Source organism: Otolemur garnettii, unplaced genomic scaffold, assembly GCF_000181295.1.
Source record: "Otolemur garnettii isolate 467f Iridium unplaced genomic scaffold, OtoGar3 scaffold00075, whole genome shotgun sequence".
Taxonomy (NCBI): domain Eukaryota; kingdom Metazoa; phylum Chordata; class Mammalia; order Primates; family Galagidae; genus Otolemur; species Otolemur garnettii.
The window spans coordinates 7,009,264-7,027,859 of NW_003852470.1; positions in this window are offsets into that span (position 1 = coordinate 7,009,264).

The window sequence follows — 18,596 nt, forward strand, 5'->3', positions numbered from 1 at the left end:
TGCAGCCCGCAGGCAGCAGGTTGGACACCCTAGAAGGATTTGGCTCTGTTGCCATCTGAAGCCAGCTGATTTCTAGCTCACTCCTTAATGTGGTCCTCCCCTCCAATCCCCTGACACGGTCCCCATCCAAATGCCCACTCCCTCTGGGACAGTCTGTGCAGGCAGCCACACTACCATATGAACAAAGGGGATAAACGTAAGACACACCCAAAGCCCACATGTCCTTGACAATTTTTGAGCCCTTCTCTGTGTTAAGCACTGTGTGCTGGCCTCAGGTGCAAGTGTGAGCAGCCAGGGTCTCCAAACTTGCCTGCAGAGCATGGAGCCTAGATTACCTTTCAGACAAAATGCAGCAGCCCCCTTGCAACGGCCAAGATCTTGAGCTCAAGATGCTACGTAATTGTGGATCAGGCCAGGACACTATGAAAGGTCATAATTTTATTAAGCTGTGATCAGGGAGAGAAGATAAATGTCACCAAAATGTGTTTAATATTGGATACATATTATATCATGGAACAATTATGAATCTGTGTTTCTTCTGTACATTAAAATTTGGATATGTGAAAGTCTAGTCTGATTTTTTATGCACTAGATAAGGAATTGATTTTAATTCCTTTTCTGCTAATCAAAGGAAAATTAGAAAAATAAACTATCTATTAAAGCCCTAAATACATTTTGACTACTTATGGATAGAGGCAGTCATTTGGGCTTCATTTATTTACTGAAAGTGCTGTGGTAGAATGAACAGTGCCCTGGGGAGGACTAAGGGGACACGAAGTCTCAGGGCTGCTCCTGAGTGGCGCTGGGTGGCAGGAAGCCCCTGCTGGACTGGGCTGACCTGGGCAGGGACACGCAGAGGGACCAGGCTGGAGGCCGGTGTGGCTGCAGACAGGATCAGGTCAAGGTGGGATATCTCTAGCTCAGGACCAGGGTGAGACATGCAGGGGAGTGATGCCATGACAGCTTGGTGGAGGAACGGGGTCGGCAGGATAATTTTCTTGTTTTGCTAAAAGCAATATAAATGTATTGTCTTATAATTTTGGAGGTCAGAAGTCAGTGACGGGTTTCACTGGGCAAACATCAAGGTGCAGGGCTGCTTTCCCACCTGGAGGCTTCAGGGAGAATCCATTCTTTTCCCTCCCCTTTTGCTGTCCCTCCTCCATCTTCAAAGCTAGCTATGTTGAGCCAAGACCTCCCCCACTGCCATCTCTGTGCTTCTCTCTTCTGATTTCCTCTCCTTGTCTGTCTCTCTCTCCCTCTCCTTTTTTTTTCTTGGCATAAGGAAGGAGCACTGCTCACAGACAAGGCAAAGGGAATGGAAATGGACAGCTGAGGTTGCCTGAGGATAAGGAAGGTGGGAGGTGAGGCAGGTGTGACATTGGGTGGGGTGCGCCCCTGGATGGGAGCCTGAGTCCAGTTGGTGGTCCTGGGGCGCCTGTGGTTGGGAAGAGAGGAGAGAAGGAGGCAGGGGAGGAATCCCTCTGGAGCCAGTGCTGTGTCTAGGAAGGTGGGAATCAGGTCTTCAGGCGAGAAGGAGGCACCTAGGACCACCTGGAGGAAGGCAGGCGGGCGGGCTGTGTGGCTGCCCTTCAGGGACAGCCAGAAATAACCAGACCAAGCTGGAGCAGCCCAGCCACAGGGAGACGTTCCAGCTGCAGGGAGACAGTCCAGCTGCAGGGAGACACAGTCTAGATTCACAGAGGTTTTGTGGCTCTGCTTTGGGCCTTTTCCAACAGGGCTCAGCAGATCAGGCGTGAGGGAGAAGATGAAGTAGAGGAGTAGAGATCAGCCCTTTAGGGAAAAGCAGGAGGCTGTGCCCTGAGAGGGCTGGGGCTGAGTTCCTGAGATGGAGCCACTGCCCTCAAGTTGTCTGGGGAGCCTACACTCAGGTCCCCCTGGACCAGCTAAGTCAGGTCCCTGGGGGGGGGTGAGGCCAGCTTTAGTATCTTTAAAAGCCTCCCCAGGTGCTGACACCTGTGGTGGGACTGGAGGGGGTGTATAACCAAAAGAACTGACATCAGTATCTCCAAGACATAGCTACACCCCATGTTCACTGCAGGGGTGTTCATAATGGCTAAGAAATGGGAACGCCCTGCACCCCCATCACCAGGTGAACAGATGAAGATGTGGTGCACACACCACGGCATCCTGTCCAGTCATTTTTGTGTGTGGGGGGAGGGAGATATAGTCCCATTCAGTCTCAAAGAGGGAGAAAACTCTGCAACATGTGACAGGGATAGACTTTGAGGGCACCGTGCCGGGTGAGGCAAGTCAGACTCAGAAGGACACACACCACACGATTCTGCTCACACGAGGTGTCCTAAATAGTGACATCCATAAAACTAAGTAGTGGAATGGGGTGACTGGTGGCTTGGGGTGGGGAGTTATTAATCAACCTGGGAGAATTAAGGTTTCATTTAGTAAGACAGTAAGCCCGAGAGGTCCGCGCGACAACACTGTGCCCGCAGGCAGCAGCTATGTGTCACACACTCAGAACTGAGACACCAGACCTCTCAGAAAGTGTTCTGACTGTGCATAGGAGCAAACACTCTGGGGCTTTGGGGGCCCTGGAAAGGACCTGAGGGTGAGAGGGCTGTTCTGGAGAAGATGAGAACAGACCGACTTGGGGTGGGGGAGCGGGCAGGAGGGAGGGGCTCGGGGACCGAAACTGGAATGACGGCTGGTCACAATGTGAGGGTCAGATTTATAGAACTGGAAACGGGAATTAGAAAAGTCATATTTGCGAACTCATTTGGAATTTTTACAAGATTATCAAAATTGAATCTCATTTGGTTATTCACTTAATGAAACACCTCTGTTAAGTAGCCCAGCACACACAATGTATAAATATTGGAAGTAGAAATTCAGGCTGCCCAGTCACCAAGCAGGGAGGTTCGGATCCAGTTGGGGCCACAAATGGCACCCCCAACCCGGAAGCGCATCCGTGCTGTGCACTGGGGCTGGCTGGTGTGTATAAGCAGGAGGTGCACAGAGAATGCGGGCAGGGCCCCTGGGGTGAGACGACACCAGGACACTGCCGGCTTCCTGGGCCTGGAGGATGGCAGTGTATGGGTGGCCAAGGTGGCCACTGGTCAGTTGGCCTGTCTGCTGTACCTCTGATCCAGTGTGTAGCCCTCCACCTGGTGTGCAGAGCACTGTCACAGAAGAGCACACTGCAGAGTCTTCCCCACAGGCAGTTACGTGTGAAGGCTGGTCTTGGTTTCCTGAAAGAGGAGCTTCAGTACCCAGCTTAGCTACTTGGTATCTTTACAGCCCCAGGCACGTGGCTTCTCAGTCTTGGTTTTTGCCTTCTGGCGTTGGGGCCAATTCCAGGTCCTACCTCACACATGAGAGAAGGCTGCAAAATGGCTTTCCAACTGCTCTGATGCAGGGACGGAGAGTGCAGGGGCTCTAGCTACCTGGAAGATGCCAGTGGCCGGTCGATAAGGCTGTGGGGTGACTCCTCGGGGTCCCTTCTCATGAATGCATGGAACAGTGGGAGGTGCCTGCTTCTTGTCAAGACTCTTTGCTGTTAAATCTTCACAAAATCAAGTCCCTTGTTACAATTCTCAGGCACCAACAGTAGATCCTGCTACTTCCTAGAGAAATGTAGACTGTTAGGTTGGCAGTGTGTCGGGGGGGGGGGGGGGTGGCTGTGTCAGAGGTGGCTCTGGGCCTTCCCCAGCAGGAAGAACTGCTTGTTCCATCCTGGCCGCAGCTGGAGGTCATGTCCCTCCTCCTCTGAGCTCCCTGCAGCCTGAGCACCGCCCCTTTTCAGGCGAGGTGTCTGTGTGGCTGCAAGGAGCTTGGGGACCAGGCTTACCATCCAGTCGTTCCACCTTTAGCTTGTCACAGTGCTCAGCTCTCCCTGCCCTCAGTCATGACCTATTGCACTAATGAACAAGTGAGTGTCGTCAACACTGCCGACCACTAAGCCAGTGTTTGCAGATCTGGGCATTTTTTTTAACCTTATAATTTTTAACAAACGGACCCCATCCATTCTGCTTTACACCTCTCATGCTGCTTTACCAAGTTGCAGCGGGTAAGTAAAGATGTGTTTGCAAAGATGACATTTCATGAAGGTCATCTTTGTGGGAAAGAACTCTCTGACTTTTCCCCTCTGAAGACAGATTCCTTTTTGTTATTTACTTAACAGCTGTGATCACAGGTGGTGAGGATAACAATTTTGCTCTGGACCAAAGAGATGCATTTCACAAGGGAAAGTGCCCAAAGCAAGAGCTGCTTTCTCATCAGTACCACGGTCAGGACTAACGGCCCCAGTGGGCTTGCAGAGGGACTGTCACCACAGCACATCCGCTCAGGGATGTCACAGAATGCGTGCAGGCAAATGAGGTCAGGTTGCCTCCTCTGCTTGGCGTCAAAGAGAGACCCCGCAAAGTTGAGGCCTGGCTTCTGCAGGCTCTGCAGAAGAAACACGCTCTACATTTTAAGTCCCCAAGCACTCAAGTGCTACACAAGATTAATCAGGGAATTGTTTTAAAATCATGTATGTAACAAACATCCTCTATCCATTCCCTTAAACAACTGTATAAAGATCAATCGTTTTTAAACACTGGACAAAAACACCACTACCCCTGCCCCCCTCCATTGCCCAGAAGCCACACATAGTAATTTTTTAAGCCAAAGAAACTGAAGGTATCCAAAGCCCGGGAGCAGGCTTGATCCTTAGAAGCAGTGGGGCGGGTACTAATGATCCCATAAAGTGCTGCCCTGCCCTCTGCCTAATGCCTAATTACTCAGCGGCCTGCCTTTGTTCCCCCCACTCTGTTTTTACAATGCAGTCAAACAAGGTAGAACTGTGTCCATTTACAGGAACGTCAAAGACCAATAAATAAAAAGTTTAATTTCCTGATTCCCTGAAGTCGATGGGGCTTAGAAAGTACCCACCAACCCTTCTGACAATGGTCTTTGAAAATCGAGTGTGAGCAGCGCCTAGTATCAAATTTCACTGCTCATAAAAAAGAATCAGACAATGTAAAGTGAGAAAAAGGCAGGATACAGGTAGGTGATGTTTGCTGTGAGAAAGGGTCTGCTTATAGGGAAGGACGAGAGGGCATAATCACTATCCAGACCTGGGCACTGTGGACAGGAGTTGGGGAGATTGTTTTCCCCTCTGTTTTCTAGATTTTTGTTTTTTATCTTTTTGCAGTTTTTGGCCAGGGCTGGGTTTGAACCCACCGCCTCCAGCATATGGGGCTGGCGCCCTACTCCTTTGAGCCGTATTGCTGCCCTGTTTTCTAGATATTCTGCTGCTGTACTGGTTTTACAACAAAATTTTTTTTCAAAGACCTGTTGGTAAAACAGGTAATCGCTTAACAGATGCTAACTACTCAGAACAAAGAGCATTGTAGGAGCCTCCAACATTAAACAAATCAGCTACAACCAGAGCATGTCAACCAAGAGTGACAAGACTGAATTCTGTAGCTTTCACCTGGAGAGCTGTTGACTCTGACAGAGTTCCAAAGTTGCTACCGTTAATAAACCAGAATCGCTCATCAGGTCTTTCCACCTATTGAATTCTTCCAGGTAATTAACAATCTTTAGGAAATTTTCCCTCTGGAGAGATGAACTGGAAAGGGGAAGCAATGAAGTGTGCAAGTAATTCCAAGCTCCAGTAAGAAAAGCCCAGAGGGTGGGCGGGGCAGGCGCAGGAGCGTAAGGTGACTGTCCACAAGGAGAGGACGCTGCCAGCAAGGGCAGGACCAGTTCCGAGCCACCCTTGCCCACACTGTCAGGTCCCACAGGCAGCAGGTGACAAATGCACTCTGAGCTGGGCTGGTTCTGTTCCTCCCTGTCACTGTCACCTCTTTCTCCAGCCTTTTCTCAAAGGTCCTCAGAGTCATGCTCAGCCCTCCCTGCAGCCCCTTCCTCTCACCTCTCTTCTCCCTTGCATGCATTCTGTGGGCCAGTCTCCTGCACAGACAGACGTTTGCTCAGGTAAGTCTGCTGAACCTTCTGTCGCATCCCTCCTGGACCAGGCCTTCCCTCAAGTGCCAAAAGTGTTTCTAAGGTGGAAGCAGGGTCAGTTTCTCCTGGACTTCCCCCCAACCCTTGACAACACATGAGCTCGGCGGGTCCAAATGGAAGCACAGACTGTCTCCCAGATTGGCTCTTCCTCCTCCTCAGAGTCCACATTCTGGTTACAGACACCAGCATCTATTCGTTACCAAAATCCAAAAGTCCTAAATGCTACTCCCTACATTCCAACAGTCTGCCTGAGAAATGTCTCCTTAGGAACTTCCTTCTCCCGCTCCCATGACTGCTGCCCCCAACACCCTCACTCTATGTTCCTGCCCTCTTCTGTCATACCCTCTTGTGCCCCCATACAGAGAGATTCTCCTAAAATAACATGCTGAACTGGAGGCCGCCCTTGCTTACAAAACCACTGAAGCCTCCCTGCTGGGGGGTCACGTTCAACTCCCTGCCATGGCCCTTAACCTCTCAGTAGCAGCCTCCAGATGAGCAGCCTCACTTGTTTCCAAACACTTGCTTCCTGTGTTACCCACCAGGGCACTGAGAGTCTGACATTTCCCAAGCGCGTGACACCTGTTGACACCCCTGGGGCTTGGCTCTCATGCTGTCTCTCTACCTAGAATGCTTTTCCCCACACCCCACCCAGACGGGAGGTCCTAGAAAAAGTCCTATCACCTGTCACTCAAGGGCCATATACGAATCATCTCTGGACTCTCACTCATCCCACAGCTGCCGTGGGTCATCTCTACCCCCAAACCCAGGGAGGATATGAACTACATCCTCCTCTGGGCGCCTCTGGCTGCCTCCAGGAGAGCATGTTCAGAAAAGGCACCTTCTCTCCTGCTGACGACACCACGGACCGTTCAGGATCAGGAGTGAGCTCGCCCACCTCACGCAGTAAAGGACACACACTCAGGGCAGCTGGCTACACAGCGTCTCCTCCTAAACACCAGCTATACATTGAGTCAAAACACTTAGTATTTGTTAATCTGAAAATTAAGGCTTGACACGTATTCAGATAATTCTAGGCAGCAGTACATTTTCTAATTTTCTAATCAAATGTAGTTGCAGTCTTTGGAGAAAGCACTCTGACCACACTTTTCCTGCCTGAAAAACCTTTTCAGGGCATCTGATGTGTTGTTTTAATGTCTGTTTCCAGGGCTACTGGTGAGAATGAGGATTTAAAAAAATATACTTATTAGTTATTCAAATTTCTCCCAGAAGTTTTCAGTGGGACTTTCTTAAAATTCAGGTGGAGGTTAAGCAGGGAATGGGATCTGGGAGAGGGGTTTCTTAGAAGAGGAAGGTGGAAGGAAGTCCCATTCCCACACTTCCCCAGAGTCTGGTCACCTCCCACTATCTCAGTTAGAGTTCCTCCTCTGCCCTCCATTTGAAATTTCAGAGCTAAATCCTGGAAGATTTAGCCCCTTCCCTGGGATGACTTGCTCTATTAGGACCTCTCACCTGCTTATCTTACTGGAGACATTCAGGAAGCATGAGGAGGGGACTTCAGCCCTGCAGGCTGGCCCACAGTTGGATAGAGCACGTGTCAGGGCTGGGCGCGTCTGCCCTTAAAGATACTGGCTCCTTATCGATACATGTGGCCATCAGTCTTTCAGATGGCCCAGTGACCCCCCCCATATATTTTCGGGTAGTCCCCTCCCATACTGAACTAGCGCTGGCCCTTTGTGCCTAGTAGAACGTGGTGGAGGGGACCATGTCTAACTTCCGAGGTGAGGTCCTGGAAAGGATAGAGCTTCTGCCTGGCATCCACCTTTCAGGACGCTGAAGCCCAAACTGGTCTGTGTGACAAGCCCACATGCATTGAGAAAAACAGGCCCCCAGCCTACAGCCCATCTTGCCCGCCAGAGCCAAGTGAACAAGCCTTCAGCTGCATCCAGCCCACAGCCTCTGAGTCTTCCAGCCGAGACTCTAGACAAACCATCCTCTGCCCAAATTCCTGACGCACAGGACTATTTTGCACCATTAAGGTTCGTGGTAATTGTTTATGCAGCCCTAGTACCAGAAACAAAAATAGTGAAATGCCCCAAAGAATTTTGCTTCAGCATTGCTGTCACCAGATGTGAGCACCTCGGAGGATTTAAAGCCCAGCAGAGGAGGCATACAGTAAACAGGCTCTGTGGCTGGTCCTATGATAGGCACTTAGAGACCCCATTTCCCACAGCCTTAGACAGCACAGTAAGTGGTGGTACAGACGCACACCACAAGAGGGCAGGTGTACATACTGGAATGGGGCTCTTGGCCTTCACCCCGGTCTGACGTTCACTGATGATTTTGTTTCATGTTGATCACGGTGACAGGCAGGCTCGGGTTCTGAAGACATGGGTCTATATTTCAAAACCCTGCCAGCCGGGAGCACCTTCAGTAGCAGAGGTTCCCTAACAGTTAACTTAACAATCCCATATTTGTGTTTATTATAAAATAATTTTTGTAATGAAAACACCTACAATTTTATTACTAAGAGAAATTGAACTGCTATTTTTAAATGTCAGTGGGATAAACATTTCCTGACTTTCTATCACTGCATGAATGCAGATGTGCTATTTACTCAATCTCATTTATTTCATAATGGGATTAAATAATGCTTCATTATTTCATAATGAACAAAGCAATATGTGATTTTGAAAAAAGGAGCAATTATACTTATTTTTCTTTCACTTTGGAACCTCCCCCCCAGGCATTCTACCATTAAAATGAACTAATTTGTTGGGTAAAGTTGCCTCAATTTCTTCAAGAAAGATGAGGAAAGCGGCTTCTCAGAGCCTAAGGTTTTTCTGATTACAGATTATTTTCTCTAAATGCTTCTTCTGAACTTCAGACAGCCTTGCTCTTGGGGTGCTTCATACACACGACACAGTCAGTGTACGCACCCGAGCTGGTTCCTGGAGCCCTGATGCAGTTATGATGCAGATACTGCTGAAATATCAGAAACTCTGACTGCTCACTTGCAATTCCCCAGATGCAAACTCAGAGTTACACAGTGGAGGCTGTAGAGCTCAGTGGCTAAGCATTTGGGTATAAAGTCACGTGACTCTGGACACCTCAATAGCTTCTCTTAACCTAAGCTTTCTCCCCTGTAAAATGGAGACCAGACTTCTCTTTCCTCAAGAAGATGTTGTGAGGATTTAGTGAGCTACTGGAATTAAAGCTTTAAACCCATGCCTGGCCTGTGCTCAGCCAGTGCTCAGCTGCACTCCCAGGCCACAGCATGAGAGTCTCCCTGGAGGGGGTGCGCACCCCCCACTGAGTGTCTGCACAATGCCGGGCACAGGTAGTCTCCCCGGGGAGTGCAGACCCCTCAACAGAGAGTCTGCACAATGCCTGGCACAGGGAGTCTCCCCGGGGAGTGCAGACCCCTCCAGCAGAGAGTCTGCACAATGCCTGGCACAGGGAGTCTCCCCGGGGAGTGCAGACCCCTCCAGCAGAGAGTCTGCACAATGCCTGGCACAGGGAGTCTCCCCGGGGAGTGCAGACCCCTCCAGCAGAGAGTCTGCACAATGCCTGGCACACAGCAGACACTCACCAGACAGTTAACCGAGGAGACTTTTTGCTCCCTTACTTTTTGTTCTATAAAACATCTTTAAAAATGACTTTGAAAACAAAGATGGTTGATAAACGCTACATCTGCTTTACTCGCTGTGAACAAATGTACAACCTCGCGCCTGTCTTCTAAAAGGTTCTCCAGAATGGATGCTCCTTTCCCCACAGGCTTGCTGCAGCTATTATCCCTGGGAGGGAAACTGAGATGAAGGAAGCCTTCCCACCCTGCTTTCCAGGTCAGTGTTACTAAGTGGGCATGCTGATCTATTCTGAAAGGAAACAACTTCCAGAGGGACTCCTTTTCGGTTTTCCTCTCTCAAGATTCACCGCAATACGATTCTGGAAAGATTTTGCACAAGTGCCACAAACCCACCACACCACAGGCCACAGTAATAAACAAGACGTATCGGGGCATCACTGCACTTCCGTACCCGGGAGGGCATTGTCTCTGATAGAAGCCGCGCTGCTCTGCAGCCTGTGTTCCTTAACCAGGCTCCACGTCTGCAGTGACTCCAAATGGGGTTCTATAAAACTTTGCTGCCTTCCAGGACAAGCACATGAAGTCAGATGTTTATACAGAGGAGAATTCTACAACAGGGCGCTTGCAATTTACTATTCCTTCAACGTGCCAAATATTCCTTATCATGACATGGTCTCAAATACATTTTACTGATACTTTCTTTTTAAAGCACCCATAACTTGCATAACCTTTAGCCCATGAGTGTAAACACACTGAATTTGGAGAGGCAGTAAATCGTGACTCAAGTCTTAAAGTCACTTGGATTGGCCTGGACAAGAAGTCTCTTAATCTCTCATTTGAAGAGCTGTTGAAGAGCCTCTTGTGCCCTTGACATGCTGGGCACCACCTGGCACTTCCCCAAACCCCATGGTGAAGCTGGTACTTTTTCTAGTCTCTGCAGTGCCCTGAGCTGGCTTTTGTAACTTCCAAGGACTATGTTCTATCCCTTCACATCCCAAGAGCTCACACCACAGAGAGGTTACTGAGAACAGCATGTGAATGCTGTGCCCTGGAGCTGTATGGTGCTGTGGTACATACCAGGCATCCTCAAACTATGGCCTGCGGGCCACATGCAGCCCACCTAGGACATTTATCTGGCCCGCCAGGTGTTTTCGCCGCTGCTGTCTGTCCTGCTTAGCAGCCAACTTGTCCCAGGGCCCACAGTCCAGCCCTCCAATGGTCTGAGGGACAGTGAACTGGCCCCCTGTTTAAAAAGTTTGAGGACCCCTGGTACAGACTCTCAACTATTTGTCGAATTAAAGGCAATAAATTATGATGTATTTCTGATTCAAAATATTTGTTTTAATTTTTTTAATAAAATTAAGATTGGGTAATTATAACTACAGCCAGATGTTTTCCTTTAGTTTTCCAGGAAGGGCTATTTAAGAGTCATGTCTAAAGACATGTGGTCATTAACTTTGGAGACTATTTTGAATATGACTATTTTGCTGATACAAATCAAACCCAAGCAGACCGCATTGCATATCACTGCTCATCACATGAATGTTGACAATGGAAGGAACATCTTGCCTGTAGGATGTTGTCAATTCTGGACTGAAAAGCTGGGGCAGAAACTTAATTTTCTTTTTTGCTTAAGTAAGAAACATACAGCCAGTATGCCGAATCTCCTTTGACCTCAGCAGATGAAGTGAGCTGACAGGGTTAATTCAGACTGAAGAAATTATCTGAATCTTGGTTTGTGTGGGTTTATAGTCTGCATGCAATATTAACAAATCAGATAGCTTCACTGGTCCACATGTGCATGGGCGCCCTCCCACCCTCTCCCACCTCCATTAGTTACTGTGCTTTGTAAACTGTCATTGAAACATTATTACAACCATGTCTTGTACCAATTCATAAACGTATGCAGTCTAATACATGTTATTTTTTCTGAGACAAACCAAAAGTAAACTTCTCAAGGTTCTTAAATAGCATTTCATGCATCTTTTATTCATTTGTATTATACACAAACAAACTGGATTGCAAATCCTTTTTAAAAATATTTAAACCATGTAGCAAGTTTGCGATCCAAATTTTGTAGGGTAAGTTAAACTTAAAGTATATTCTACTAACCAAAATGAGTATATTTCTGTAACCATAGTTATGTCAAAATAAGTTTTTGTGAGATAGAATCTTACTCTGTCAGCCTGGGTAGAGTACTGTGGCATCATAGCTCACAGCAACCTCAAACTCTTAGGCTCAAGTGATCCTTTTACCTCAGCCTCCCAAGGAGCTGGGACCATAGGTGCCACCACAATGCCTGGCATTTTTTTTAGAGATGGGGTATCACTGTTGCTTAGGCTGGTCTTGAACTCGTGAGCTCAACAATCAACTAGCCTTAGCCTCCCAGAGTTCTAGGATTATAGGCCTGAGCCACCACACCTGAACTGAAGTAAAGTTTTCAAAGAAAAAAAGAAAAAAAAGTTAAGATTGGGGTTGTTTTAGAACAATGTGAAATGCAATGCTTAAATAAAAAGGAACATTCTAAATTAAAGATATGCTTTCAAAGAACTTAAGTTAATGGATTTTTTTCTTCTGAATGACTTTAAGCATGACTTAAATATTCTAACAGGCCAATGGTTTATTGATCAAAAAAACTTTAGTATTAAATTACTGGCTGAATCCTGCCCCAGGAATCCCATTTGTCTTTAGATTATAGGGTGGTTAATTTGATAAATAGCCAAGATATATTTTCATCTTAGTAACATCTAAAAGCATAAGCTGATATTCATTGTCCTATCCAGGTATGCTCTAAGGAAGTGTGTCCCATCCCACAATTAAGCATTTAAAATTTTTTTAAGTGTCAATATGCTCCAAGACCAGATTAGTAAATACATCTCCCTTACCGGGATTTTTTTTTTTATCTTGTTCTCAGAAGGTTCTTCTCCTACTGAAGATACAAAGTTCAGCAAATCCTGTTGACTCTGGAAAGTAACAAAGAAGGGTTTAAATTAATCCAGAGCTTCAGGTGGGAGCTGGGATGGCTTGCCCAGGTAGTATTATGCTTTCATTTGGAATCCCACTGCCTCCACCCAGAAAACCCACCTTCCCTTCTCAGCCTCCTTTCTTTCTTCCCAGCTCAGTCACTCAGGCCTCAGCCTGCAGTGTGAGGAGCCCTGGGAGGCTCAGTGGAGGTAAATGACAGGCCACTGGGCTCCTCTGACTCCTGCCCTCTGGGTTTAACCAACAGAGATCCTCCAGTGGCTTGGGCTGCGTGTGGGTTTATATCCCAGTTGGGACCTGCCTGTGATGGTCCGTGCTGGCTTTACACTCCTGCTGATCCCATTGCTCCCAGCTGCTAGTTTTGAGTCCATTTGGGCAGCCTAGCCTCCTCGGGAAGCCTCCCTGATCGCCACCCTCCACACTTCATGGCTTCTGTGCCTGCCCCATCATGACCCTGAGTGCCTGGGAGAATCCTGTAGTTTGCCATCAGCCTCGTGCACTAGACTGTGACTCTGTAGGGCAGGGAAGGCCTCCTCACCCACTCCTGTCAGCCGAGTGAGGAGTGACTGAACAAATGAGCAAAGAAGGCAAATGAGATATTGTGCCTGGCAGTGTTCTGCACACGTGCAGCCCTGTGGGGGGTGCCTGGACACCAGTGACTGCTGTTATGTTTGCTGGTGGCAGCCGCTTTGCCTGGGACACAGAGGGCACTTGGCACTGTCTGTGGAAAGAAAGGCAGGGGGCTGAGGGGACAGGAAACAGTCTGAGGAGGAGTTTGGTGTGTAGGCTGTTTACCAAGGTGAGTCCTTGGGACTGAACCTGGGGAGGGGCTGGAGAGAGGACAGGACAGGGTGGAGGCAGAAGCTGGGCGGTGATGCTGGCAGCCCAGTGACAGCTGTGGCCAACCATGGGAGCTTTGAGCTAGCAGGGCCCTTCAGAGTTGTCCTGAATTGAGCCCAGGTGCCCTGACCTTTATACCCTGCTCTGATCCATCACTGAATGCGGCTCTCCAGGAAGGGGTGTGACCTGATGCTCTCTGCTAGGGTCCTGGCTGGGTCATGCCCCAATCATAGGAGGGTGGGGGTCTGGGCAGAACACCATCGACTCTTACAGGATCTGTAATGCAGGAGCACGCTCAGAGCCAAGGAGGCTGGGCTTGGCAAATCCTTTATCCACAGAAGAGGTGGTGTCAGTTGGAAAAGCATAGCCTGGTCTAAATTCAGAGGGCCTTTGCCACCAATGTAGCTCTGTACTGGGCCAGGTGCCCGGACCCTCCAGTTTGGGGCCAGGTCTCTAGGGTGCTGGTGGTATTCAGTTTCTTGTTCTGGGTGTGGCATTACATGGAGCTGTGCACTTCTGACATATTTACTGTTCCGTATCTATGGTATGTAAATTATACCTCAATAAAGCTGTTAAAATTAGTTTTAAATTTCCAACAACTGCCTTGTACTTAACCTTGCAGTCTGCCTCATGTTTCTCCTTTTAAAAGAGAAAATGTCGCCAGCACTGCACACAATTCTGCCAAACCCCAGATGAAAACAAACAATTTAAAAGTAAACAAGGAATTGATCTTGAACATCAAAATAATCTTTGGATTGAAGCTGATTTTAACTTTAAATTTGGACAAGTGTCCTTTCTCCACTCAAACCTTTTAGTAGCCTCCCATCTTGCTCTAAAAAAAAAAAAGACAAAACATTTGGATTTGGGGAAAATCTAAACTACTTTCAGTTCTTGCTACCAAAGTTTAATTGACTGTCTCCCATGTGCCAGGCACGGCACCTCACTCTGGGTTGGGAGCAAGGCTGAGGAAGGCGCAGTCCTGCAGTCAGGGCTGGCGTCTGGAGGGACATTCAGATATGCAGGAGAAAACCTAAGTAGTGGCTGAGCCAGGTGCCCCCAGAGCACAGGGGAGGAGCAGAGATCAACATGGACTTTCCGGAAGAGGTGCTGCCCTTGCCAGACGGGGAGAGATGCTATCAGGATCCTCCGGCATAGCTCCTGGAAACCTTGTTTTGCTTATGTTTGTTCTCCCAATGCCAAGGCCACACTGGCCTCTCCTGCCATTATGGCTCCCGCGTCTGGCCTCAGACTGTTTCCTGGGGGCCCAACCTACATCACTCTCGCCTTAGTACAGGCCTTTGTGCTACTTACGTAGCCTTCTGTGCAGAAAGGTGGCTTGCCCATAGAGCCCTGCACTCGCCTGTGGGTGGGACAGTGGCTTTCCCTGATATCCTCTGCTCCTGGACCTCCTCGCAGAAAACCCTCTGTGCCATCTCCCCCCATTCACTGGACAATGACCAAAATTCATACGGCTTCAGCTGCTGTTCCTCTCTTTTTCCCCTCTTTTAACTGCAGAACTATACATCTCTTGGGTATTTGGATGTCTCGAAGAAGGGTCATTCCCCACCTCCAGTTAAGACTAGCCCTCTAAAACCAGCTGCATGGGGGTGGGCAGTGGGGGGAAGCCTGTGGGGGCCACAGGAGCTGCGTGGACCTCTGACTGGCTGTGACCGGCCTGCCCAGTGGTGACCTGCCCGTGTCTTCCTCCAGCCCCTCTGATACGTTGTTTGGGACAGCACTGAGAAGCAAATCCCTTGCTTCTGTTCAGCCTGTCAAACAGGCTCAGGACAGCAGGATGGCGGGGGGTGGGCCTGCCTTTGCGTTCTCGCTTTGTCCTCTGGCCTCTGACCACTCCCCACACTCACCCAGTACTGAGCCACACCTGGCCCAGCGCAGGGGCAAGGGGGACCTGCCTCAGTTCCGTCTGTTGCTGTCACTAGGGAGTTCTAAGAGAGTGGCGGATGGCAGGGAGGTTTTGAGAGAGGATCCAGAGATCCGACCACTGGAGTGCCTTTTGCTTCCATGAACACTAAAATTAAAATTAACTGCCTTTCTGAGCAATTCACAACTGGGAGAAGGATCCAGGACTACAAAGTTTGTCAAGCTTAGAATCAAAAAGTTACTGCAGATAAAGCTGAAAGCAGAGACTTAAAGAATTAACGATACCAAGGGACAGGGCAAAAGCCTTAGGAAACCCTAATCTACACGTGTGTCTGATTGGAGGTGAGGATAAGGCCATCCCTGTTACTATTGCCCCAGGCCCTGTCTCCAGAGGCAAAGCAAAGAGGTGACTGGCATTTGTAGATTCAAACTGCACAGACAGCCATTCAAAATAATTTATATCTAATCCTTTCTTTAATGCCTTATTAAATCCCTGGGTACATATTTGCTGATACAACATTCACTGAGGCTGTGACGAGCAGGAATGAGCACAAGGTGCTTTCCTCAGCCTTACAGAGTCACTGCAGACGACCTGCCAGGGTCCTACAGGGCTCGCACCTCAGTGTTGCAGGGGCTGAGGAAGATTTGATGTGAGTCTTTTTTCCCATTTTGCAATTGGCCAATCCTGGGGATGATTTCAAGTCAGCTTTGTATTGCCGATATCACTAAAAAGGCACCAGCAGAAAGACAAATCCCCACCAGTGTCGCTATGCTAAGTACAATGTCAAAAATGATGCTTTGAGAAGATCTATAGACGGCCAACTAACATCACTGATCGTTAGAAAAATGCAAACTAAAACCACCACGAGATATCCCCAGGCATCTGTAAGGATGACTACAATACAAAACAAACAACAACAACAAAAACCAGAAAATGCCAAGTGCTGGTGAGGACGTGGAGAAACTGGAGCCCTGTGTGCTGTTGGTGGGAATGTAAAATGGTGCAACTGCTGTGGAAAAGAGTATGGTGGTTCCTCAAAAAAAAAAGTTATAAATAGAATTACCATATGAACCAGCAATTATCATATGAACCCGCAATTCCACTTGTGGACATGTGTCCTAATATTTTGGGAAATAGACCCAGAAGGTATTTGAAGATACAGTGTTTGTACATCCACTTTCATAGCAGCATTATTTACAACATCCCAAAGGTAGAAGCAGCCCAAGTGTCTCTTGATGGATGAATGGATAAACAAATCGTGGTGTGTACACGCGAGGGAATATTATTCAGCTTTCAAAAGGAAGGAGAGTCTGACACATGCTACCCACCTGGATAAATCTTATGAACATTATGCTACATGAAATCAGCCAGTCTCAAAAAGATGAATACCATATGATTGCCCTTACACAAGATTCCTAGAAGAGACACATTCACAGAGACAGGAAGTAGAATGGTGGTGCCGGGATCTGGGGTTTAACGGGTGCAGTTTTGCAAATGAAAACCTTCTGGAGACTGGTTGTCTGCAATGTGAATATACTTAACACTACTAAAGAGTGTGTTTAAAAGTGGTTAAGATGGTGAATTTTTTATTATATGTACTTTACCACAATTTTTAAAAGCTTTACTCGTGATTGCCTCCTTGGAAATTGGCACTGGCTGCCAGGTGGTGCTCCGGCCCGGGGAGTGTTGTGAGCCCTTGACTGTATCTTCCTGATCCCTGTCCACTGTGCTCTGACACGATAGATGCTCAGCACATTTCAGAGGAAAAGAGGAAGAGAGAGAGGAAGAATGGGAAGAAGGAATGAAGAGAAAACCCGTAAAAGATAAATTACAAATGAACAGTAACCAAATGAGAAAATGCGCAGCTTCACTAGTAATCAAAGAAACCCCATTGATGCAACAAGGCGTTTTCATGTCTCACTGCAAAATGAGCAATAGATGAAATGCCTAAAGCTGGCAAGGATTTGTTGAGATGGATAACTTCTGACAGAACTTCTGAGATGGTACATTTCTGCTAAGTTCAAATCAACAGCCCTATAAAAGTTCACAGCTTTTGACCCAATTGGGACCAATCCCAATTGGTCTCAAATCTCAAAGATTTGAGAGCAAAGATGCACATTACAGAACTATCTGTAATAGCTCAGAGATTTAAACTAAATGTTGTATCTGGCAAAAAAGAGAATGTTTAGGTACAAGATGCAAAATTAGGGCGGCACCTGTGGCTCCAAGGGGTAGGGCACCAGCCCCCTATATAGGAGGTGGCAGGTTCAAACCTGGCCCTGGCCAAAAAACTGCAAAAAAAAAAAAAAGATGCAAAATTATGTAGCTACTAAGAAATCATATTTTAGAAAAATATTTATTGGTTAGGTAAGAAAAAAAATCCAAACAAGAAAGGAGGTAGTAGGTCATTAAATATGAAATGTTCTATCTCAAATCTGAAGTTTAGTTTATTATATCACAAGCAAGACGCTGTACAATTAAAGTGTGCTCCGAAACTATCGATGCTGTTTTGTCATCTTAACCGTAGCTTCTTTATGCCAGAAGGAAAGAGGCCTGGAGAGTGAGTGGTGATGAAATTGCAAAAGCTATTTTCCACAGTTTGTTGAGAATTGGAGTATTTTCCCTTGAAGAAGTGGTTCAAAGCCCAGAAGTGGGAGTCAGTTGGTGCAAGGTCTGGTAAGTACGGGGATGATAGAGGGTCTCCAAGTCCACTTCTGTAGTTAAGCGGTGTTGTTTGTGTAACACGTGGTTGAGTGTTGTCTGGCAAGAGGACTGGCCTGTCTCCACCAACCAATCTCAGCTGCTTCATCACAAGTATCCTCATTATATGTATAATGGTTGTACAATTATATGTACAACTGGTTGTAGTGGACATCTGCTGTGGCTGACCGACCAGGTTTCACAAGGCTATAGTGGATAATACCAGGGCGGGACCATCAAACAGACACCCTTAGCTTTTTGTGATGAATATTCAGATTTGGACTGTGTTTTGGCACTTCATCTTTATCCAGCCATCGTACCATTTTCTTTTTTTTTTTGAGACGCAGTCTCACTATGTCGCCCTGGGTAGAGTGCCATAGCATCATAGCTCACAGCAACCTCAAATTCTTGGGCTCAAGCAATCCTCTTGCCTCAGTCTCTCTAGCAGCTGGGACTACAGGTGCCCATCATGTCACCTGGCTATTTTTAGAGATGGGGTCTTACTTTTGTGCAGGCTGGTCTCGAACTCCTGAGCTCAAGCAAGCCACCTGCCTTGTCTCCTGGAGTGCTAGGATTACAGCTCAAGTAATCTACTGCGCCCAGCCTCCAAATGATTTCAGTTGCCAAAAAGAATCTGTTTTTTTTTTTTTTTTTTTT